The 25415-nt window shown below is 38.8% G+C and overlaps 1 pseudogene across 1 annotated transcript; it reads right to left on the bottom strand.

Annotated features, from left to right (window-relative positions):
* Positions 1-23909, bottom strand: LOC109075685 (annotated as a pseudogene). Its single transcript, XR_006155347.1, has 7 exons — positions 23601-23909; positions 21893-22645; positions 21372-21584; positions 11521-11641; positions 5927-6083; positions 5654-5787; positions 1-98 (listed from the first exon to the last, which is right to left on the bottom strand). The product of XR_006155347.1 is annotated as a taste receptor type 1 member 1-like (transcript).
* Between the last annotated feature and the right edge of the window lie 1506 nt (positions 23910-25415).

Genomic DNA, 25415 nt, shown 5'->3' with positions numbered 1-25415 from the left:
TCAGAGTGGCGCTCTCAGGCCGAAGGCCTCTAGTGGAAGGTGGTTCTGCGTCATTCTCGCTGGATAGTCTTCATCGTAAACATCCTGACACCTAAGGCCTAGGAGGAAGAGGGGTGTACACTGCATTACACAATGCTCGTCTCTCCTCAGTGCCCTCAGGAGACCGGTCTGCCAACCCTGCCAGTGTTCCAGTGCGCAGCGATCTCTAGGGAGCGCCTCTCTCAGTTACCGACCGGAAACATAGCGGTGCCAAGAGGTTTGCTACCTCTATGGAGATTTCTAGAGCAGTTGGTATGGCCGCCCCCTGCCGGTTTGCCATTTCAGGCCACCGAGCTAGCCGCTCTAAGTGCACCAGAGGCCAGTCTCATGAGACTGGTTCCTTTAGAATGTCACCTGGTGGTGTGGGAGCCCCTGCAACGCGTGCCTCCTTGGGTCCTGCCCTGAGCAGGCTCTGGTCTAGTCGTCCTAGTACACGACGTGGGTCTGAGGGCTGTCGTTTTTAATTGGAGACTTCAGCAACGAGAGTCCTGATGCTGTGGCTCGGGACCTCTGAGGGCAGGCCCCCCTGGGGATCGAGTGCTGTTCACCGCATTACACGGTGCTCATCTATCTCCAGTGCCCTCAGGAGATTGGTCTCTGCCAACCCTGCCAGTGTTCCAGGGCACAGCGGTCTCCAGTGAGCGATTCTCTCAGTTACCGCCCCCGCCTTTTCCAACCTGGTGGGCCGAGAGCAGGCTCTGGTAATGGAACAGAAGTAGACACTCTCTGAGGATGGAGGCCATCGAGGTGGTCCCTCCTCACATAGTGGACTCTGGGTCCTACAGTCGGTACTTCACCGTTCCGAGGAAGGATGAACGGTTGCCTCCTATTTTAGATCTGCCCCTTTAAAACCTTTAGTCAGGGGACTGAAGTTCAGCACACTCACACTCAATCAGGTTGTGTCTCAGACCAAGTCTAAGGACTGGTGTGTCACGATCGATCTAAATGATGCAAATAACTCCATCCTTCCTAATCATAGGAAGTTCCTGAGGTTTGATTTTGGGGCAAAAGCCTATCAATACCGGCTCTTCTTTGGCCTTGCCCTCTCACCCCACATTTTCACAACTCAACCACATCGGCGTTTGGTTTATATTAGCTCAATCAGAGTGATTGGCAGTTCGACATTGAGATGTTGTCTAGCTCGCACGAAAGAGCTGCGGGTTAACCCTCTGAAGTCGATTACGTGTTTTGAGGCATTTTCTCCTGATAACCCCGAAAAGAACTTAAATTACACTTTCAGTTTTGATCGCACAGATAAGAGCAATACATCAATCGAATCTGTAAAGGGTAAACTTTTATTTGTATCCACACATAATAACAACAAAACTTTGTGCATTTATAAAATAAAGAAAACAATCAAAGTGCGCTTTCTGCAGCCTTAGTCTGCGGTGATCTTCATTCGGAAACGCGTCATTAAAGTGAACTGTAACTCAGTGAATACTCAACGAAGAGACATGAGAGAGATATCTATAGAAAGCTTGACATCTCTACTTTTAAACCAAGCAAGTGCTACCAAAAACAAATATTCTCTGATAAAGTAATCCATATGAAAACAACGCGATGTCCATCTTTCACGTCTCCATTCATTAAATCTAATGCGACCAAGCCCACGCGCCGAGCGCTATTGAGATTATAATCTTGAAGCTTGTGCGGGTAACCGCCCTCATCAGAGCAAACAAAGCAGCGAGACTGTACTTCACGTTTTTTAAATGTTACTGTTCGCTTGGCGCTGAGAGGAATAAGATTTGGATTACCTCAGAAAGAAGAACGAAGCAGCTTGACCCAGCAGAGATAAACATGAGTAAGTCTCTTTTATTATTAATCTACTTGTATTAGTTTTCATATAACTTGTACACATTTTACTAGTTAGACTTTTTCCAAACAATAATTCCTGACTAAATGTATAATCAGGAGAAACATTATGAAGTTTCATTTACATAATCTCAATGTTTCACGATGCCAGGAGTTTTTTTTTTTATGTTCTATAACATAGACAGCAATACAATATAAAAGTAATATGATTTATAATGGTTGCTAGCTTAATGTCAGTAAGAATAATTATACAAAACTTTACTGAGATAGGCTATTCTCTGTTCAGGAATATAGCCATATATGTTGAGAACCTATATATATATATATATATATATATATATATATTGTATAGGCCTTCATACAAAGCATGCTTATGTTTTCAAGAATGTAACTAAGCTTCTGTTCATCAATATCTGCTCTGGTGTAAATATTTTTAATGTGTTATACCCCGTCATTGGTGTTTGCAAGAAAAAATAAATAAATAAAAGTCTATCAAGTAAGCTGTAAATATCACTGACAATAAATGTTCTATGTGGTAATTGTGTTCTTTTTTCCTATAAATTACTAATAATATCAGTGACCATCACAATAATGTTAATAACGCAGTTTATTTGCGTAAACAGCATGCTTACTTTTTTATTTCAGATAAATAATAACCTGTTGCAAAACGAGCCAATGCAAATAAGCAGCCCACTCAGGAACCTGGAACACAGCTAAGACCAAGCGAGGCACACACTCCCATCTCTTCAAAGTCTCTTCAAAAAAGTATGTCCTTCAGAGCACATAAACAATATACAATTTGGAAATGCCAGGTATGTGATGTTCATTTATATATTTCAACATGACACATGAGCCTGCATTTATTTGATCCAAAATACAAAAAGTTGCATTTGTAATACAATATTACTGCATACAGTAATATTGTGAAATATTTTTTGCTATTTAAAATAACTGGTTTCTATTTGAATATATTTTAAAATTAAATTTATTCCTGTGATCAAAGCTAAATTTTCAGCATCATAACTCCAGTCTTACTCCAAGTGTAACAATATACACTATACCATTTAAAAGCTGGGAGTCAGTGTGTGTGTGTATATATATATAACTTATTTAGCACACAAGTGATGAAAAATACAATAATCATGTTAAAAAAAAGTTAAAAAAAAAAAAAAAAAAAAAAATATTATTTTAATTAAAATATAAATCAAATAATAAACAAAAAAATAAATAATATAAATAATAAAAATATTAATAATAATAATAATAATAATAATAATAATAAATGTTTTTTTGAGTAACAAATCAGAATATTAGAATGATTTCTGAAGGATCATGTGACTGGAGTAATGATGCTAAAACTTCAGCTTTGAAAGTCAGCTTTGATTGTTCATAATAAACTGTTTAACTGCACTCTCAAGTAAATCTCAAGTTATTTTGTGGGATAATTAAATATATTCTAAATAAACTACACACCTAAAAATATATACATTTTTTTGTCCTCACATTCTTTCTTGTAACTCTTCCCTCTCAGTCACATACCTGACTGAAAGGCTCATTATGCAGCTCATTATTTGGGTCTTTGTCTTCTCAGGTGTGAATCACACAAATATTCATGATAGTTGACGCCTACTCGCATATGCCATTTTGAAACAAAAAGTGTTTTAGAAAATTTAAATAAATCTATTGTTTTCTGTGAGTGAGTAAACAAGATGATTTTCACATAATTTTGAAGCAAAAATTCTAGGCTACAAGCTCCAGGTTTGACAGGCCTTTGAACAAATGTTTTGTATGTGTTTTATTACCTTATTTCAGTGATTTCAAAATTGTCGTTTTTTACTAACCACGCATAAACGTTGTTTTCTCAAAAACACAATCATGTACATACATGCTATTTACGTATTATTGTATCCCAGTTTGTACTGATTACAGTGTTATTAGACTTTAGCTATGTATCTATTTATAAGCAACTGAAAAAAGCACAAAAGTCAGGGGATGTCAAAATTTCTCCAGGTTCCCAAAACCCCCTAGACCTCAGAAGGTTAAGGCTTAATGCCAAGAAAAGTGTGCTTTCTCCAGTACAGAGAACCACTTAACTAGTAGTGGTGTGGGATTTGACCACGATGCAGGCACGTATGTCTCCTGCTCGGATCGAGTCGATCATCACCGCAGTCGCGAGAGTAAGAGAAGGCCGGATACTCACTGTCAAGCAGTGCTGGGTCTGATGGCAGCTGCGTCCAACGTGATAAACTCTAGGCCTGCTGTACATGAGACCCCTACAGTGGGGCTTAAGACCAAGGGGTTCTCCCCGAGGGAAAACCCATTTCACATGCTCAAGGTCACGCGTGCCTTAGACATGTGGAGGAGACCTTGGTTCTTGTCTTAGGACCCAGTGCTGGGAGCCCCTTGTTGCTGCGTAACGCTAGCAATGGACGCGTCCCTCACCGGTTTGGGTGCGGTCATGAGTGGCTACCCTGCCTGCAGTCTGTGGAGTGGTCGCCATCTGACGTGGCATATCAATTGTCTGGAGATCCTGGCCGTGTTTTGTGCACTAAAACACTTTCTCCCAGACCTAAGAGGTCACCATGTGTTGGTGCGCACTGACAAGACATCGGTGGTCTCTTACATCAACCACCAGGGAGGTCTGCACTCGCCCTCTTGTACAAATTGGCACACCAGATCCTTGTGTGGTCCTAGGGCAAACTCCTCTCACTGAGAGCAGTTCACATTCCTGGGCATCTCAATATGGGAGCAGACATCCTCTCGAGGCAGGGTTCGAGGCCCAGGAAGTGGATGCTTCACCCAGAGGAACTGGAACTACAGAAATATTTACTAATGCTACATGCATTTCGTGTTATGATGAGGTTAACATGAATGATTAGAATGAATGATGATTAATACTCACTGTTAACATTTAACGGATAATGAAGGATATTTATAATGCTAAACAAGTAATGCATTCACAATAACTGAACAGATGCCAATTTATTTATTTTTGTGATGACATCATCACAATCCAGAGCTCCCTCTATGAGGAAACTGTACTTCTTGGTGCAGAGACCGCCAGCTCGACCCAGCTAACTCCCCGTTTGATACAGTTCTGAAGTTCCTGCAGGCATGTCTATCCGCAGGTTTGACCCACTCCACCCTAGAGGTCTTTGTGGCAGCCATTGCAGCCTACCATGCCTCTCTCGGTGGCCATTCAGTGGGAAGACACCCTTTTCTTACACATTTCCTCCGTGGTGTGCTGAGGCCAAGGCTTCCGGCCAGAGAAGCTTCTGCTAAGTGGTGGATCAGGATGCTATTCCATAGCCTCGAGTCCTCTGATATCCCCTCTTCTTAGGGGTCAAGGCTCACTCCTCCAGAAGTTGGCCTTCGGGACGGTGGGCCCTGCCTACTTTAGCCACTCCTGGCTCCCATTTCTCTCAACTTAGTTGTGCTCTTCCACACTGGGAAGGGATTTGCAAGTCTGGTAGCGTGGGTATCTAATTCCCAAAGCGCTTTGAGGCAGCTTGAGTTCCTAAAGAGTAAAGTCTCAGTTTACATATGTACCACCGCACATCCTTTTAAGCTTCCTGGACGATGATGTCACCCACCTATTACACATGCGATTCAGAGCATGGTCACGCAGAGGGCGTTCCCAAGGCGATTCAACGCAGCATCTCGTTCCCTCGAGGAACCATGGTTACATATGTAACCTGAGACGATTTTGGATATACACGAAATAAAGATCTTTTTAGCAACATCAAATGACCTGACCCCTTTAATATCAGAGATGGCATGTATTGTATGAGGCTGCATTTACCTGGTCTGAAAGCCACTTTAATTTTGACCAATGCATCACTGCAGTCTGCAAGAAGGTATTTGGTCTTCTTTGAGTATATCCGGACAACTCCTAAAAGAAGGTGACCTGAAGTTCACAGACCAACTTTCATCTGGTAATGAATCATGGAGATAAATCCCACATACAATGGTTAGTTTAGTTTAGCGTTACACTTTTTTCGATCTCTAAAAGTCAGCACTAACCTCATTAAATTACATGGTTTAGTGTTAATATATGGATTAATGGGTGGTATGGGGTGATAAGATCTCCTTTATGGTGGTCTCTAGGTCACATTCCAACACGTGTGCTTTGGTTATTTTCTTCTCCCAATGGGCTGCGAGCCATATCTTGGCTAATGTGTTTCATTTAGAGGTGAAGATTTGGCCATAAAACATAGTGATGTGTGGCGTGTCTGAGAAAACATACGTCGTCGTCATCATGGGAGACTATGAAGCTAATGTAACTTAATGAACTTATTAGCGTTTATTAACACCACCCTACACTTAAATAGGCTATAGTCATTCATTTACCCAGTAAAATAAGAATTGCTTTTTGTAAATATGTGTTGCATTTGAGTTCAGGCTGTCATTCCAAATTCCTTATATATCGTTTGTTTATTAGGATCTGTCTCAAAACACAGTTAGCTAAAATTACCGACCCAGACAGCCTCAATAGGCACCGTTTGAATGATGCTCCAGAATGCTGTCTAGATGGACACCAAACAGTTGTGCATTTGGAATGTGCTTATGACACCAAATAATTTTGTCTAGGTAGGGAGCTCACTGGTTTTTGAGATGTCATTTTATGTAATGCTAGCCAAACAATATGTCAGCTGTCAGTTTTTTTTTTTTTTTTTTTTTTTCGTGTTCATCAGTTTCACAATTTCAGTATCCTGAAATAACTCTGTTTGTTTATAAATAACTCTGTTTGTTTTTTTATTAATTAATTAAGTCTAGACATCTCTTATTTTTTAAATGTAGGCCATACCTTTTGCCGCTCAGCGTGCATCAATACTGAAACAATTTCCCGCCCACTTCACTTGCGCTTTACTCTTAGGTTATGTTGGCCATGTGTTATTTATTTATTTTCACGTTATACGTTGGCCGGAAGCAAACAATTCGACCCTGCCTACAAACACTTCTCTATGGGTACACAAAAAAAAAAAAAAAAAAATTACTGATGACTCAGTACCCTGTTTAAGTATGATAAATTTATCAAGTATGATAAATTATAGATGTTTATATTTTCTATCAAGTGTTCAAAATATGGAACAATGGCAATGGGCATATCATTTCCGACACACGCTGTACGTGGTAGACCAATCACAACAGACCATCAGTGCAAAACAGACTCACAGAAGGTTTTAGAGATACTGAATTTTGGAACTGCTTTGAACGAATCGTTTGAGAATGGCTGGAAAAGGAGGTGATATTAAATGCATATTTTGAGAAAACTAAAGCATTTTTTGACCTTGAATGCATGTAATCCTATTGTAGGAGACTCCAAAAACAAATATTAGGAACCTTAAAAAGGGGCACTTAAAAAATGAAGATTCCAAAAGAAAAGTTTACAGAATCTAAATTCATATTAGGATAACTTTAATACTTCTTGAGTTACAGGCATGCAGATTTTGGAAAAATATTTTTTATGACACTCAAAAAGGTATGTCCTACACAATTTTTATTTTTTTGATAGAGGGAAGCAAGATACATTTCTAGTTTCAACATTACTTATTATTCAGACATTCCACTTTAACTACAATAAGTATCAGCTGTGCACAAAGTGACCAACATTTGGTTTTGAAACCAATGAAAATTGGTAATAGTCAACAATCTGTATATTGAAAATTAAGATTTCAAAAGAAAACTTATTAAACTGCAGTGAGATCATATTATTGTTTTGTTTTAGATGTATGCACATTTTCCAAATAAATGGGTTAAAAACTGCTGTTGCTAATCAATATATATTACAATTATATAATTTCAGTTTGATTAGACAGTAAGTACTGTATGACATCAAACATCCAAGACAGCTGATCCACACCTCACGCACCTCATTATATGGATAACATGGACACTAATTATTGAGTTTGAAAATGTTCTTTATTATAAGTTAAAAACAAAAAAAATGGAAGCCTTTGTGTTTACATAACATGTATAAATCTCAAAAAGCACATATGCCGGTTGAATGCAATAGATCTCTATTCTCTACTTTGCCTACTTGTTTTCTTTATTTGTGATTAAGACTGTAATAACATAACAGTGAAAGATCTAAATCAGAGTTTAAGAGTTAATCTGGCTTTCTTTCTATACACAAAGACTAAAATCTGAGTCTAAGACCTACTAATGGTTTGGGTGTAATTCTGAATAGATGTTTGAAAGTATGCTGGAGTGTTTTTTTGCGGTTGGAATATTATGACGTAAGATTTTGGTATGAAATAACTGAATAGAATTACATTTATACTGATTATCTGGGCCACTGCATTACAAATGATGATGTATTTGCTTTTAGTAGTGAGGTGTGCTGTGAAATATGCAATCCAGGTCAGATAGTACAAAGTGAGACTGAATGTTATTGTTTTGGCCTCATTGTAATTTTTGGGCAGATCTCTTCCCATATAAGAAAACAGGAGACACAGGAAACCAAGAAACCAACTTATAAACAAGACTACAGTAAAGGTTATAGTGTTCCCCATTTCACAGATGAGCATAATTTGGTCTTTAAAAGTCCATGAGTCAGCAATGGCTTTGACAGGATCGACCGTCATCCATACCACACAAGATATAAAATGAATGAAAGAAGAAAATGCAATGAAGAGCCACTGGCCATTGTGTTTTACCCAAAGGCTGTGTGCCTTGGGGAAGTGAGCAGCCATTTTAAAAACACAAACAATTTGAAAGGAACGGACAGTCAAACAGGAAATACAGACAGTGAAGAAAAAATCAAATATGCCATTTCTCAGGAGGCAAAATACAGATGTGGGTTTTCCAAAGAAAAAGAACACACTTATGCTAGACAGAATCAAACTGGTCAACATGAGTAAACACATGTTTCCACCAGCAGACTTTACCACTGGTGTGTTGTAATTGTATACAAAAAGGCAAAATACAGCAATTAGGAGAATAATTAAGCATGCGGCAGAAAATATGACAATGATGGAGGGGATTTCTGTGAACTCAGGATAGACAACAGAACGTGTCTTACATGTCGTGCTGCCCTCATCAGACCATTCATTCTCTGCACATGGAAAACAGGTATAGGGGTCCCCTGAAAAACAGTAAAATAATATGATAATGTTTAGTACTAGAATTTTACAGTAATTGTAACTGGATGTGGGAAAATATTTTGTCATCAAATATCACACTTCAAATAGCACCATAACTCCAGTAAACTATTGTTGTATTATATACTGAACTGACAAAGCTGATGAGATCCTCAAAAATGTTGTCGTTCTTGCTTATTTTTTATAGTACATTTAATGCAACCACCGTTGCCCATAGGGCTTCACAATCACAAACAACAAATGCATAGATAACATGAACCACAAAACTAAATAAGACAGAAATACAGAGAGCAACAAACAAAGTCATAGCTAAGGTAAACAATCAAAACACACCATCATGAAGATGCCCAAAAGCATGGCCTTAAATCTCAGTAGGGACTTTACTGACCTTACAGAAAGAGGGAAATCATTCCACAGTTTGGGTCTGACACAAGAAAAGGCTCTTTCACCCTTTTGTTAGTATTTATTTCTTACAACACAAAGAATATTTTGATTTTCAGATCTCAAAAATCTAGAAGGATTGTAAAATGGCAACACATGGATCCTAAAGGTAACATATAAAGGGAAAAAAATACTGGTGCAAGAATGGAACCCTGAGGTAACCCTCAAGAAAAAGGCCAACTGGATGAATTTTGCAGACAGAGAAGGATCTTCCCATGAGATATGATTTAAACCACTTAAGCACATTTCCCTTTAGACCAACCCAGTGTTCCAGGCAATCAGTCAGTATATCATGATGCACCATTTTGAACGCCGCACTGAGGTTGAGTAGAATCAGAATGGCATTTTCACCATTGTCCAATGCCAGAAAACAAGTAATTTAATACTTTCACCAACCAAGTGTGCTGCACAAGTCCTGATAATTGAAGCCAAAACTTTTTGATTGCCCCCAGGTGGCTGGACTGAATATAGGTCATAAACGCCGCCCTCTCCATGTAGTCTATTAGGATGTGAGACAAACTAGAGTGACGTCATGATTGACAGCCGAGATTGACAAGTTCAACTGTGGCACCAACAGTCTTTTTTGGGATCTTTAGGAGAAGATTTTAGTTGTATTTGCCTTATTTTAACAAGCCTCTTGTACGGCAATCAGCAGACATAAATTGGAGCACTCAGGCTAATTTAATTCTTTAGGGACTTGTCCTTGTGATAGACTCTGCAGAAGTGTGGGTGGGACCTGTGAATGGATGTGCAGTGTTGCAGAGTCTACCGTTTTACGGCAGAATTGGGCTACTTAAACACTTTTGCTATGATAAAACTTAAACCCTGATTGAAAGATCTCAGCAACAGAGTTAGAAGTCAAGAGTGCCTGGAGTTGTTTAAAAACTACATTTCCTAAAACCTTTGAATAAAAAAAGGCAAATTTGAGAAAGGCCTAAATTTGTTTGATTCATTAATTAAAAGATTAGGCTGCTTTAACAATGGGGTGATAATAGCATGTTTAAAATCTGCTGGAAAATGCCCTGATTAAGGCATTTGCTTATTAAATTTAAAATAGTGGTACCAACGCTATCAAAAATCTGTTTAAACAAATGTGGTGGCTTAATATCACCCTTAATGTATGAAGGTTTAAGGTAAGTTACCACATCAGCCAAAGTTGGAAAAGTTATAGACTAAAAGTCTCTCCACTCAGTAGTAATACAACAGGTTGGGGGTACAAATACAAACGCTGGTATCTGCGGAACAGTGGAGTGTAGAGCAGCAACCTTTCCATTAAAAAAGTGAAGAAAATCTTTGCAACTTAAAATAGAGGGATCTTGGTACAGCCTTTGAGCAGGGTTTGTAACTGAGTTTATAGTAGTGAATATAATTTTGGGCTTATTTGCATTATGTGAGATTACATCAGTATAAAATTTATGTTTTGCATCTTTCAAGGCCTTCTGAAATGCAAGCTGGGATTCTCAAAAGATGACATATTGAACTTTTTGTCATACTGGATTTGTATTTTTTTCCATCTCCTCTCAGCTTGCTGGGCATGTTTTCTGAAAGTATGGACAGATTCATTTAACCATGGCAGAGAATTTAGCTTACAGTTCTTAGCTTTCAGAGGAGCATTAGTGTCCACAAGTTTCAGAACAGGTGTAAACAAATTGCTTCAAATGTTCATCAACATTTAAATACATCAAAAAAGTTTCAGACAGACTAGATTCACAATTACTTCTATAAAGGTCTGCAAACTCCACACATGTTGTTGAGGTTATTTTTCTGACCCACATTCTATTTAACAGTGGTAGTCTCAGTTTCTTACAAATGCAAAAAATTTCTTTCTTTCTTCTGAGGAACACAGAAGATGATATTATGATATTATGAAGAATGCTGGTATTTGGTTAACCAAACAGTTTCCACTGACTTTTAATTGCATGGATACAAAATAAAAATGAAAAATCAATAGGAACCAAAACTATTTGGTTACTAACATTCTTCAAAATATCTTCTTTTGTGCCCTGCAGAAATGTATGTGGATTTGGAATCACATGAGGGAAAGACAATGACGACATTTCCATTTTTTGGGTGGACTTTCTCTTTAAATTCCAAGCTGTCATTGTCTGCTGCCTAAGGTACTTACGAGAAAAATCCACATAGGTGTTACGTGGACATTTTTCACATGAAAAGCAGCAACTATGAAAACCTTCACGTTTCCTTGAATATCCCGCTTTACACTCAACAGAGCAGTTTGAGAAAGGAACCTGAGAAAGGAATGAGAAAATGTGTCATTAAAGTTAACATTAATCTCAATTGATTTATACACAGAGACAGACAATGGTGAAAAACACGTGTTGTTGTTATTTTAGCTGTTTTTATTATTATTATTTTTTTGTGTGTGTTAGGAAAGGCATGATGTGTGAAAGGGGTGTTTGCAAAGGTTGTTTGAAAATATGCCTATGCTGAGAGATCACGTGACCCTTCGGCAGCAATGCACGCATAGTCCTTTGCTCTACTCACTTTGTCAGAAACTATATATATCCTGTCAGTAACTTTTGATTCACTCATTACCTAGCCCACAATGAGTACCCCAGCAGTCAAGGACATTCGGAAAAGAGAGATTGAACAATTGCCAGTAAAGAAAAAAACTCAAAGATTCCACCTTCTCCAGATAGGGTATTAGGGAGGATCCCCTAACTGAAAGGCTGTGATGTCGAGATTGACAGGTCACATCTTGTGTATGACGGAAGGAAAAACTCTGATCGGCTGCATACTCTCATCTTCTGTGTACTAAGATGGCATGACAGGTGGGCGATCCTGAAGGGTGCTCGGCAAGCGTATCCAGTGAAACATACATAGGACAATGTCATGCTACTATTTTTTCCTGACTTTAGTCCAGCCACAATTACCAAGAGAAAGAGCTTTAATCCAGTCTTTGAGAAGATGACAGCACTTGGTCTCCAGCCCTTCCTTACATATCCGGCGGTAATTAAACTACCGCACAAAGGTGAGCAGATGATGTTCAACTATCCTCAAAAGGCGGGAGGATTTTGTTACTTCACTGTCACAGAAGACGTATTCTGCAGCACTACAAAGCAGCAGGAAGGCAACGGCCATCCTTTCAGCTCAACGAGATGAGGTCTGTGGTGATCCAACTGCCCTGAAGAGGACAATAACAAGGTGGCCATGGACACTTGTTAATCTCTTTTTGGAATCTTGCCCTTGTCCTGTACACTTGTCTGCTGGCTGGTAAATAATTTTAACTTATTTTATTTGTTATTTTTTTATTTATTATGATTATTTTTCGGGCTACTGGAGAGCAGGTTCGATCATTACGTTTTTGGCTTAGTGGGCCTTTTGGGGACATGTCTTGCATTGAAGTGGACTGGTCACGCATCAACGTGTTTATTTTGTTTTTGCAGACCTTCAGTCTTGGTAATGTGCGGTTTGCTTTGGATTTTGTACATAGTTGTTTGTTGTTCATTTTTCTTGATTTTTTTTATATGTCTTTCAACAGACATCCATATTTTATTTATTATGCTTTTCTTTTAAAATGATTATGCATCTAGGTATATTGGTATCTAGGATACATACTAACATCTACATGTTACTGGCAGTATGGTCTTGCTTTAGTGTTGCTTCACTTAGACATAATCTTGGCATTGCGAGCACACAATGCATGCTCTAAATATAGTATCACTGAACATGAATGGCCTAAATTTTCCTATTAAGCGTACCTGTATATTAGAATATTTGCACCGTAAATCAATTTCCTGTGCCCTGATACAAGAGTCCCATTTAAAACAAATGTAATGTGGCACGTTTTCAAGACAAGTATTACAAACTGGCAGCCTTTTCTTGTGCTTGTAATAAAACTAAGGGGGTGCTTATCTTAGTTGATAGGAGGTTACTTTAACTACTGAACATTCCGGGAATGATGATGAGGGTAGATTTGTTTTATTTGCTGTAAAGTACATAATGGCAGGTTAGCATTGGTCTCCATTTACTGCCCGAATGAGGCAGACAGTGCATTTTTCACAAATATTTCCAATATATTACTTGAGCAGGTTGATTGTATTTTAGTGATGGGTGGTGATTTTAATGCTGTCTTAAATCCTGCACTGGATAAATCTCACCCTGATACTACAGCTAACCCATCCTCTAAGTTATTGAATAAATTTATCACAGAACTTAATGTAATCTATCTTTGGAAAATCCAGAATACTACATCAAATTACTTCACTTTTGTTTTCTAATATACATAAGACTTTCTCTAGGATAGATTACATATTTCTCAGCCCATCTCTAATTTCATCTAACTCTTCCTTCTCTATATTACCAGTTTTATTGTCTGATCACTCTGCAGTGTTATGTAATGTTCACCTTTACAACATTAAGACCAAGGCCCCTAGATGGCGTCTTAACACATCATTACTAAATAGTCAGACATTCATTAATTCGCTAAAAGATCATATAATGGGGTTCTCTAAATTAATATATCTTGTGACGTAGACCCTCAAATATTGTGGGAAATGACAAAGTGTACAATACGAGGATTCTGTACATCTTGTTCCTCTGCTCTTGCCAAAGTGAAAACCTGCCAATTTACACAATTAGAAAATAAGATTTGGTCCCACTTTATATTGTGTCCCTAATACCTGTGTACTTACAAAGGAACTACATGTATACGTAGTATGTAACCACAGTGTATGTACACATTGGTACATAGTATCTACAACTGTAATATTTCTGTAACTACACACATGTAACAAATCTCCTAATGGTCTGTGTAAGTATAAATGTGTAACAGGACATATATAACTACATTTTATAACAACAACATGTATAAGAGAAACTGAAACCATTTGATCCAGGGGATGGAGATGGGTAAGTTTAGGGGTGGGAATATGATCCAGGGTGTGGAGATGGGTAAGTTTAGGGGTGGAAATATGATCCATGGGGTGGAGATGGGTAGGTTTAGGGATATGTAAAGTGGGAGGAGTTGGATCTCGATTTGGAGATGGTGCACCACTGTAATACCAGTGTACTTAACATGGTAACTCCTCAGGAACTGTATAAAGTGTAACATTCTGGACACCAACCACACAACTTACTGGCTGCTGCTGTGTAACATCAGAGTGATTACATGGTAAATCTAATATAAAGTGTAATACTTTCTTCACCGAAAAGCGCTTATTCCTGTTACACATTTGTACTTTCATTACCAAAAAGTGCTGTTACCAATGTCCTGTTACACATTTGTACTTACACATACCATTCAGTGGGTTGTTACATATGTGTAGTTACACAAACATTAGAGCTGTAGATACTATGTACCAATATGTACTTACACTGTGGCTACATACTATGTACACATCTATTTAGTATGTAAGTACACAGGTGTTAGGGACACTTAATATAAAATGGGACTTCAGATTCAATTATTATAAAACTTACAAAAACTAAATTTTTCTGATCAACAATCTACACAATTGTCCTCATTCAAAGAGGAATATGACCAACTTTCACAATCAAAGGCAGAGTTTATTTTACATAGGACAAGGCAAGAATATTATTTAGATTTGGAGAGGCCTAGCCACTTTTTGGCCCTCAGGTTGAGGGAATGTGAGTCTAGGGCATACATCAGTGCAATAAAATCTTCAGATGATCAGGTAACCACAAATCCTATGATAATTAACAACATATTTAAAGGTTTTTACACAAATTTGTATAAAACCAAAACCGATTTTGATCAATAAGTTAGTAGAGAGTATTTGGATAAATTAGAACAGCCTCCACAGATGGATAAAGACTCTTTGGAGGCACCATTAAGTTTGGAGGAGCTCCATGAAGCACTAAAAAGCCTTCAGAAGGGCAAGTCACAGCCTGCCAGATCCCTCCACTATGGGCAGGGGCATCTGGCTATATAAGCGTGCACTCCGCTATAGGATCCTCAGGTTACTTTGACTGAAGCGACGACCAAGTCGGCAGCTACATAGCATGGCCAGCAATGCAGTACTCATTCCCGTATCTCAGGAAACCGAGGTTACGTCAGTAACCGAGTTTGCTCTCTATCGATACTTCACTTGTACTGCATCTGCTAAGATGCTTTGGGGAACCAGTAGAATCCCGCTGTGCTATGTTAGAGGAACAACTAATGCTAGAACTTGCCTTGAGCACCAAGGGCCCAGAGGGACCAAGTAATTGCAGGGAAGCCCCACAGGAAGTGATAGGGCCAAACTCACAGAGGTCGGCCCGGCGCAAAGTAATCATTCCAAGAAAAATTGTACAGCCTCAGAACCCATTGGGGGCCAATAGCGTACAGAGAAGGCAAAACAACTGATTTAGCACTGGTTCTGCCAGAGTAAGTCAATTTAAGCAGAAAGGACCTGAGCCTATATAGCCGGTACATCCAGATTATAAAACCTGGTAAATGTGGACGGAGAGGCCCAGCCGGCCGCCGCACAAATTTCTGCAATGGAAACTCTGCTAGACTAAGCCCAGGAAGAGACAATGCCTCTTGTTGAGGGGGCTCTTACTCCCATGGGGATTTGAAGGCCCAAAGAAGAGTATGCTAGCTTGATAGCGTCAATTATCCATTTGGAAAGTCTCTGCTTCGTGACCGGAGACCCTTTGGTGCAGTCACCAAAGCATACAAATAGCTGATACGACAACCTGAATGGGGCGGAATGCTCAATGTATATTCTCAATGCCCTGACGGGGCAGAGTAGATTTACCTATTGGTCCTGCTCTGAAGGAGGAAGTTCCAAAGAAATTACTCAAATTATTCTTATTGTATTTTTCTAGTGCTCAAATAAATCACTTATATGATGTCTAAGTTTCTGTCTATTGTTTTATAATTGAAAAAACTATGCAGTGGTATGTTTAATGACTAAAAACCCCTCAATACAGTTGCTATTTTTTTTATATTGGGGGGGGGGGGGGGGGGGGGGGGGGGGGGGTTGGGGTTGGGCTAGACATAGTATCAGAAAAATGGTTGCAGGAATCTCATTTTCATGGTATCTTCTTCAGATTTCAAATAGAAACTCATGAGACATGTGACTTTCAACCCATTACTTTTCTAGATTGCTCTAGGACTGATTTCATGTATTTTTATATCAAATAAATAAATAAAAAATCAGTGTGGTACATAATTTTTTTCAAGGCACTTCAGTGTCTATAACTTTAAATATTTTTGAACATTATTAACTCTGGTTGATAAAAAATAAAGCCCAAAGTGTCTTCTTTCCAAAGACACCAAAATCATGTGTGTAACACACTGAAGTAAGGAACTGTTGCAATTTTAAGTTAGCTAGGGCACTTTCAGTTGTGAGTCCCATAATAAAGAAGGTCTGGCTAACAGTGTTGGGGGTAACGCATTACAAGTAACTCGAGTTACGTAATCAGATTACTTTTTTCAAGTAACTAGTAAAGTAACGCATTACTTTTTAATTTACAAGGAAATATCTGAGTTACTTTTTCAAAAAAGTAACGCCAGTTTCTTTGTTTTTCCATTTATTGACTGACAAGTCTCCTGTCCCCATACTGAGAGAAATCAGAGTACAGAGGCGTTGTGTGCGCTGTGTGAACATGATGTAGTTCTAAACTAAATGTGAATGTGCATTAATTCATCCTACTCACAAAAGAATTTAGAGTTAGTATTCATCAAAATTAATTAAAACAGTGAAATGCAAACTTAGAATATGACACAAACCTGCAATAATTAAATGTTAAATAGCACAAATGTATCTAATCCCATTTTATTAACTAGTGTCTTTGCTGCTGTCCTTTAATGATCCAGTTCAACCATACTAATAAGCAAAAATGACTTTAAATAAACTAACAGTTGTGCTTCATTGTTTTTTTATTGCTGAAGAGTGTTGAACCTTCTTCTCCTGTGTGCTACTGTACAGACGTGAATTTACTTTTCCTTCAGCCTGAGGTTTATTCATCACACTTCTTGGTGTGAAAAGGCTTTAACATTTGCTATAAATAGAACTTCTTATATGAAAAACAATCAAGCCCTGCTCATATTTAAAAAGTAACGCAAAAGTAACGTCATGCATTACTTTCCATAGAAAGTAACTAAGTAACGTAATTAGTTACTTTTTTGGGGAGTAACGCAATATTGTAATGCATTACTTTTAAAAGTAACTTTCCCCAACACTGCTGGTTAACAGGTTAAGCCTCCTAGACCCTTTCAAAAAGGGTCAGCTATAGCAGCATGTGAAGCTGCTATGGCTGCTACATAGGCCTTGAGTGTGGAAGGGGAATGACCCTTATCCAGCAGCTCCTGCAGGAAGGACACTATCAGAGATATGTCATAGGAAATTGGGTCTGCGCCACGGGCCATACACCAGGCGGAGAAGACAGACCATTTAAGGGCATAGAGCCGCCTTGTAGAAGGTGCTTTTTACTTCGTAAAAGTGCGGGGAATGAGGGACAGTTTGAAGGGAAGGACCGTGTATTGATATGCTCCCTCGAAGGCGATTCTCAAGAATAGCCTCTGGTGGGGGGATATCTGTATGTGAAAGTAGGCATCTTTCCGATCCAGTGAAAAGAACCAGTGCCCTGGGCCCTCTTACGGGAGAATCTGCTTCAATGTAATCCACCTGAATGGCCATAGCATGAAGGTGTGGTTCAGGTGTCTGAGGCTGCCATCCTTTTTGGGGATGAGGAAATAACAGCTTTAGAATTCTGACTAGCTCTGAGCTGGGGGACCATTTCTATGGCTCCTTTTGCCAGCAAATTCATCACTTCTTTAACGTGCACATCCTCGTTCTGAACTGAGGTGGAGACCATGCCGCAGAATCACGAGGGTCTTCGAGCGAACTGAAGTGAATAACCTCATTCTATTATCCACAGAACCCACTTTGACACCCCGGGGATGGCCCACCAGGCTTTGGCCCGCATGGCAAGGGGTTGGGTTGGTTCAAGCAACAGGGCCCCATGCAGGGAGCCAACGCTTGTGATAAGTGGAAGAGGAATTTTGCTCTCTTTTTAAAAATGTTTGCATTTTATTTTTCTCGGTATAACAGCAATAAGTTGTGTGGGCGCTAACTGAACGGGGCCGGAGTTCACAACAGTATTCACCACAAACACATTGCCATTGGCAGCCGGAAGTGAACGGGGTGCTTGGAGGCACAAAAGAGGCTGCTTGGAGGGTGGTCCGGCGATGACGAGACGTTGCCCCCTCCTCTTTCTGTCCCGCAGATCAGGTTGATGCTGGAGGCGCCAGGTTCAGCACTACCTTGGGACAGGGTCCTTGCTGCTTAAGTGAATGGGTAGCATCTAGCTGAGCGAGAGAGATGCCAGGGCTCAGGCTTAGAGACCGATGGGTCAGCTAATGAGGCAGGCTTCGCGGGCTGCAGACTCGGCGCCGTCTTGGGGTGACTGCTCAAGCACCACAAGGTTGGCTAAGGATCTACCGATCGCCTGAGCCATTATCTTTGTGGCACGTAAAGCCAGGTCAGTCACACTGCATAGCTCTTTGAAAGCCACGGGTTCCAGTCCAGATTTATCCATTCTCTGGAGAAGTTTGGCCTGAAGGACCTGGAAGACCACCATGGAGTGAAGCGCCAAGGCCCCTTGTCCAACAGACCAGTAGGCCCTTCCAGCGAGCTCTGAAGTTGTCCTTATGGCTTGGTCAGGTGGGCGGCCTTTGCCTTCCAGTCAATGGCCATAGGTGAGCAGAGATGCACGGCCACTGACTCATCCAGGGGAGGCAGTTTGTCATACCCCTTTTCTTCAGCACCGTCAACTGTAGTGAGGGCAGCCGAAGAGGAGGCATGCAGGCAGTGCAAGTAGGGGGCACACCAAGATCTGGTGATCTCTTCATGGACTTCTGGGAAGAATGAAGAAGTTGTTTGACGACCCCCCAGCAAGAACTTTTCATCCAGGCGGCTGCGGGTGGGCTCCTCCGGCTCAAGACCAATCCAAACCCTGCTCTTGGACAGCCTTAGACAGAACGCGGAAAAGTTTGGCATCCATGCCTGTGCTGGCAGCATTGGGCTCTGCAGACAGCAAGGGTGCAGGGTCAAAACACGAGCCCGACAGCTCCTCCGCATATGAGGCAGCCAGAGACACACTGTCGTCCATGGTGTCACACTCGCTCCTACCAAACGACACCAGATCCCTCGCGAGCATGAGCAACAGTGGGGTCACTGCAGTTGCAACAACTCCGAAAATTTGCTCTGATATTTGCTCTTTATAGTCGTCGGATTGCGGCAGGGGAACGGAAGATCATGCTGCTGCAGATGCCAAAGGCAGCTGAAGAGCGGCGAAGTCAGCCGAGCAGAGAAGGCGCGCTCTGCATTTAAACAGCAGTGGGGATGAGGCTCCATTTACTTCAGGTGTGCCCCATCACACGCCACCAGCCAAGGCTATTTCAGCGCCCCTCCTCTCTCACACACCCACTCCTGTCAGAATCCTGGTGAAGGGTGGTGATTAAGGAACGGGGTGATGATGATAATAAAGGGGGAGGAAGCCGACTCACCACAATGGCTTTGCAGTTACACTGCGTGATTGAAAAAGGCTTCAGTATTCAGAGAAAAAGGAGTTTTCCCCAAAGTGTCTTAGCAGACGCAGTACAAGTGACGTTTCAAAAAGGGAACAGTTGCTTCTCCCACCAGAATGGTGTTTCATTCTTGAATGATTCAGCATTTTTAAATGAATCCAGTGAGTCAGTGAATTGGTAACCCATTCGTTAAATCAGTGGTCGCTTGGTTTGTTCATGAGTGAATCAGCCTGTTTGAATGAATCGGATTTGCTGAGACCTGGTGGTTTTAGTTTTATGTATAATACAAGTATCATTTCATTTTCCCGAATATTTCATATATCTATATTTTAAATGTATATTTAGAATATCAATCTCTTAATATTATGTAATTGCAGCATGTTGATGATGAAGTTTGCAGTGTGTTTTTTTCCCACCAAAAAGGCATTTATTTACCTAATATAGCTATTGTGATTGAAGATATTGATTGTTTAGAACACATTTCCTTGATTACATAAAACAATGATCCATGTTAAAGGGCATGTCGATGGGAGATTGTGACAACATGATTGTTCCGATCCTGGTATTTCAGAAGGGTAACAATAATTAATATTTTACCCTGGGGAAATAGTTTTTTTTTTTTTTTTACTTGCAGTATGTTTATAATGCAGAGTCACCTCTCATACATGTAAATATGAAGACCATTTTGATTCTTAATTGTATGGTCCCTTCTCAACAGCAGACCTGATTACTCATTTATCATGACAATAAATCAAATTGTTTTGCTAAAGTCGAAGTCTGTTAGTTGACATTCATTTGGCAAAATGTGTAAAACTGATTGAGAAAACTATAATCTACAAAGCTAAATGTGATTGATAAAACTGTAAAATAACTTTTTATATTAAAAACAAACAAGCAAGCACTGCCCAGATTTAAAAAGTAACTCAAAAGTAATGTAACACATTACATTCCATAGAAAGTAACTAAGTAACATCATTAGTTACTTTTAGGAAGTATACTGTAATGCATTACTTTTAAACATAACTTTCCCCAACACTGTTGATGATAAAGTTTGCAATGTGTTTTTTTCCACCAAAAAAAGCATTTCTTTACCTAATATAGCTATTGTGATTGATGGACAGATATTGATTGTTCAGAACACACCTCCTTGATTACATAAAACAATGATGCATGTTAAAGGGCATGTCGATGGGAGATTGTGACAACATGATTGTTCGATCCTGGTATTTCAGAAGTGTAACAATAATTAATCTTTTACCCTGGGGAATTTTATATATATATATATATATATATATATATGGCCCCTGCTCAATAGCAGTCCTGAATACTCATTTATCATGACAATAAATTAAATTGTTTTGCTAAAGTAGAAGTCTGTTAGTTGACATTCATTTGGCAAAATGTGTAAAACTGATTGAGAAAACTGTAATCTACAAAGCTAAATGTTTAGATGAAGACTCGACATAAAAAAAACTTACAGAACTATTCTTATGCCAGTGAAGGAGAGAGTTGTCTATGGTGAATGTAATTTCTGGATGTTTCTCATATGAGCCCACCATCTCAAACTGTGGAGGATTCAAATCAGTGCGCCAGTGCACAACTGCATAATTGGTGGGTGGATCAAACTGATCATCGTATTTAATGTTACGGTCATTGAGTACAAAATCCAACTTCTTTATTTCTTCCAGAAGCTGTTGTGAGGTGTGTAAAAAAAAGGTAATATATAAATTAAACTATATTATCTGTGTTATATTATATTAAAGTTATATTACTATAATATTATTACAATTTATATTACTTTAGTTTTACTCTTTTATTAAATTATTGCACAATAATTAAACAATATAAGCAATAATACGGTTAAGGTATAATATACTATTTCATTAAAATACAATATTTTTCATTATTTAATTAATTAAAAATTTACTTCAACAATGTAAATAAAATAGTTATTCAGCTTGTCATGAATTCACATTTACCATGTATGGAGTTCACTTACCATGTATGGCTTGACCATTGTATTTTTGTGGCATTCATTCATGTTGCACTGCAGAACTTTATGTAATGCATGAGCTATAGTATATATGCCAGAATAGATGCCAAAGGAGAGTGAGCGATCTTCATTTATAATCTCCTCTGCGGTCAAAAATGAACAGTAATCACAATCTTGATTACATGTCTTACTCTTCCCCTGGACTTTACTCTCAGCTCCATCATTATGGCCAACATTAGTTGTTCCTCTGGCTTTATAGACAAATTCATTAAATCCAGGCAATGACAACAGATTCTCTGTAATGCCAATGACTGTCCCAATTTTCCCAATTCCTGGCTCTCTTGGAAGCTGTTTATTCATAGACCAGTGGTGACTTGCAATCCATACTTTGTCTCGGACGTTGTGTGCTATGGCTGCTTTGATCGTTTTGATTGCATATTGTGGCATAGCAAAAATTACAATGACATTGATGTTAAGCTCATCAATCTTTTTAAATATTCGACTATAGTTTGCATTTAGTTTCAGACCGTCTTGATAGGCCAAACAAATGCCAGTATTTCTTATATTTTTGCTAAACATAATTAGTCCATCTGAACTGTAACTGTCTGGGTTACCAAGATAGGCAACCCAGTTCCATCCAAACCACTGTATGATGTGAATAATCATGTCTATCAGGTCTTTGTTGCTAGGAATTGTTCTTACATGAGAAGGATAATTAAGTTTATCGCTGAACACATAGCTAGGAGCTCCATAATTCACCTTTGAAAGAAAAGAAAACATTTATATACAGCGGTCAGATTGACCGTTCGCCTTACAGACGGCGTATAATTTCTGCTTTTGTGACTTTTTCGATGTTGCCTAGAAATTTTTGTTCTAGTTGTTTAGTATTTTTAAGGGTGATGATGTCATAAAATATGACAACAGACATTCAAAGTTTCATTGCAAAACCTCAAAAGAAGCAATGTAAATGTGATATGAAAAAATGGCATTCAGTTCAGTCTAGTGTGAACGGTCAGAATGACCGCTATGGCCATTCTAGTAGTTATAGAATTCCAGTAGTTCTAGTGTTAACACTGTGTTGCTACCTGAATGATCCAGAGCTGTTTTTTTTATTGATTTGATTTTTGTTTGTTTAGTGATAGTTGTTCATGAGTCCCTTGTTTGTCCTGAACAGTTTCTGCCAGTTGTTCTTAAGAAAAATCCTTCAGATCCCACAAATTCTTTGGTTTTTCAGCATTTCTCTGTATTTGAACCCTTTACAACAATGACTGTATGATTTTGAGATCCATCTTTTCACACTGAGGACAACTGAGGGACTCATATTCAACTATTACTAAAGGTTCAAACACTCAATGAGGAAAAACAATGCATTAAGAGCCAGGGGGTGAAAACTTTTTGAATTTGAAGATTAGGGAAAATTTAACTTATTTTGTCTGGGAAATATGTATCTTCTGAAGGGCATGCACTAAATGAAAAAACAAACAAACAAACAAAAAAAAAACCTAAAAATTCTATACATGATATATGATATTTAGGCGAAATAAAAACTTTACATATCTTCATTCAGTTCAAATGTTTACACCCCTGGCCTCTTAATGCATTGTTATGTATATATACTCTTAGTAACTTGTTAGTCCTGAACAAAATGTAGGAACAAAAGGAAGTGTGTAAGTAACTTTGTAGTGTATACTGTATAAAAATACACAAAATTTACCAGTGGCATAAGGTCCATTGTGATAAGTGGTGCAACAGCCATAATTCTTGAGCTTCCAAATGGTCCTGTTAAAGCAATCACTTTAGGCTGATAGTTGTTGAGTTTTTCTTTAGGTTTTATTGAGCCATTCTTTGAGATGAAACTTAAGACTGAATAGAAATTCCTTGTGGTAGAACAATGATCAAAAATTTCATAGCCCAGAGAAACATTGGGCAAAAGGGTTGTGGAATTATTAATCTCCTCAACAGCAAACCTCATTACTTGCAACATTTGATAGCCAGATTTTGCGATAGTGTGCCTTAAATACATTAGTGAGAAAGTTAATAGCATGTAACTGATTATTCAGTTTAGAATTGTGAAAAGCTGATTAGAATTAGCGAAAAGCTGATTTTATTTAAAATACTCTGTACTAATAACACTAAAGTGGTAAAAGATCTTTGCTTACCAGAAACATTCAGTGGTCTCCGGGGTGAAAATAGGTGTCACACGGTCAACTTCATGTAACGCAAAAAGTCCACCCATTAAGTAATCTCCCTCCAATCTGAATTCAGATGTTGAACAAGAAACTTTGAAAAAGAAACAATTAGTAAAGCACAAAAGAAAAGTGTAAATTCTACTGAGAAGCATGGTTAAAGATGGACTGCTGGTCATGAAGCAGAAATGTAGCTAGCAGTTTGAGAGTAGTCAGTCTCATATTTTCAACTTAATTTTCTTAAAACACATTAAATTTGCTTAAACCACCATTTTCAAACATAATAGATATGTCAATTTCCATGTCAAATTCACAAAGTATATGTTAATCAGTTATTAAATAGAGCATTACACCACAAAGGTCTCCTCATACATAGCAAATTATACAAATTTTTGAATCTACAAATCAAACTCTTGTGAAACAAGCTGTAACCTTCTGCACTCTCAGCAGGGATTAACAGTTTGATTAGGATCATTTAAACATTTCAATTTGCTTAAACCACCATTTTCAAACATGATACATATGTCCATTTCCATGGCAAACTCACAAAGTATATGTTAATCAATTATTAAATAGAGCATTACACCACAAAGGTCTCCTCATACATAGCAAATTATATATATATATATATATATATATATATATATATATATATATATATATATATATATATATATATATATATATATATATTTTTTTTTTAATTTACAAATTAAACTCTTGTGAAATAAGCTGTAACCTTCTGAACTCTCAGCAGGGATTTACAGTTTGATTAGGATCATTTAAGCATTTCAATTTGCTTAAACCCCCATTTTCAAACATGATACATATGTCCATTTCCATGTCAAACTCACAAAGTATATGTTAATCAGTTATTAATTAGAGCATTACACCACAGTTTTTCCACAGTGTTTTTGTTAACATAGTATCCTGTTGTTTCTGTGGACCCCCTCCTTTGCCCCGAATTCCTCCTCCTCCTCCTGCTGGAGCAGGGGGAGCGCTCGCTCGAGGACCACACCAGACTGTTTCTGGCCCTCACCGAACTTACCAGCTACCCGGGTGATGCGCTCTGCACATTTTATGACGCTAGCCTGAACACTGTATCCAGAGCGCAGTCGTCCAAAAATGGTCCTCGAGAGGAATTATCTGCCTTCGTGGAGTGGACTCTGGCGAGAAACAGATCACCATCCTGCCCCAAAGATGATCTCATCAGATCCACTCCAAACCCAGTGCCCAGCTGACCATCTCTCCGCGGTGCAGAGCACCAGCCAAGATCACTGGTGATGGAGAGCCAGAGCCCAGTGCGATCTTTCTTGACTCCGCCTCCAGCTTCAAAGCTCCGG

This window comes from Cyprinus carpio, chromosome B8 (genome assembly GCF_018340385.1).
Source record: "Cyprinus carpio isolate SPL01 chromosome B8, ASM1834038v1, whole genome shotgun sequence".
In the NCBI taxonomy this organism is placed as follows: Eukaryota; Metazoa; Chordata; class Actinopteri; order Cypriniformes; family Cyprinidae; genus Cyprinus; species Cyprinus carpio.
Note: the sequence above shows the minus strand (reverse complement) of the source record. Positions and strands in the feature narration are given on the sequence as shown.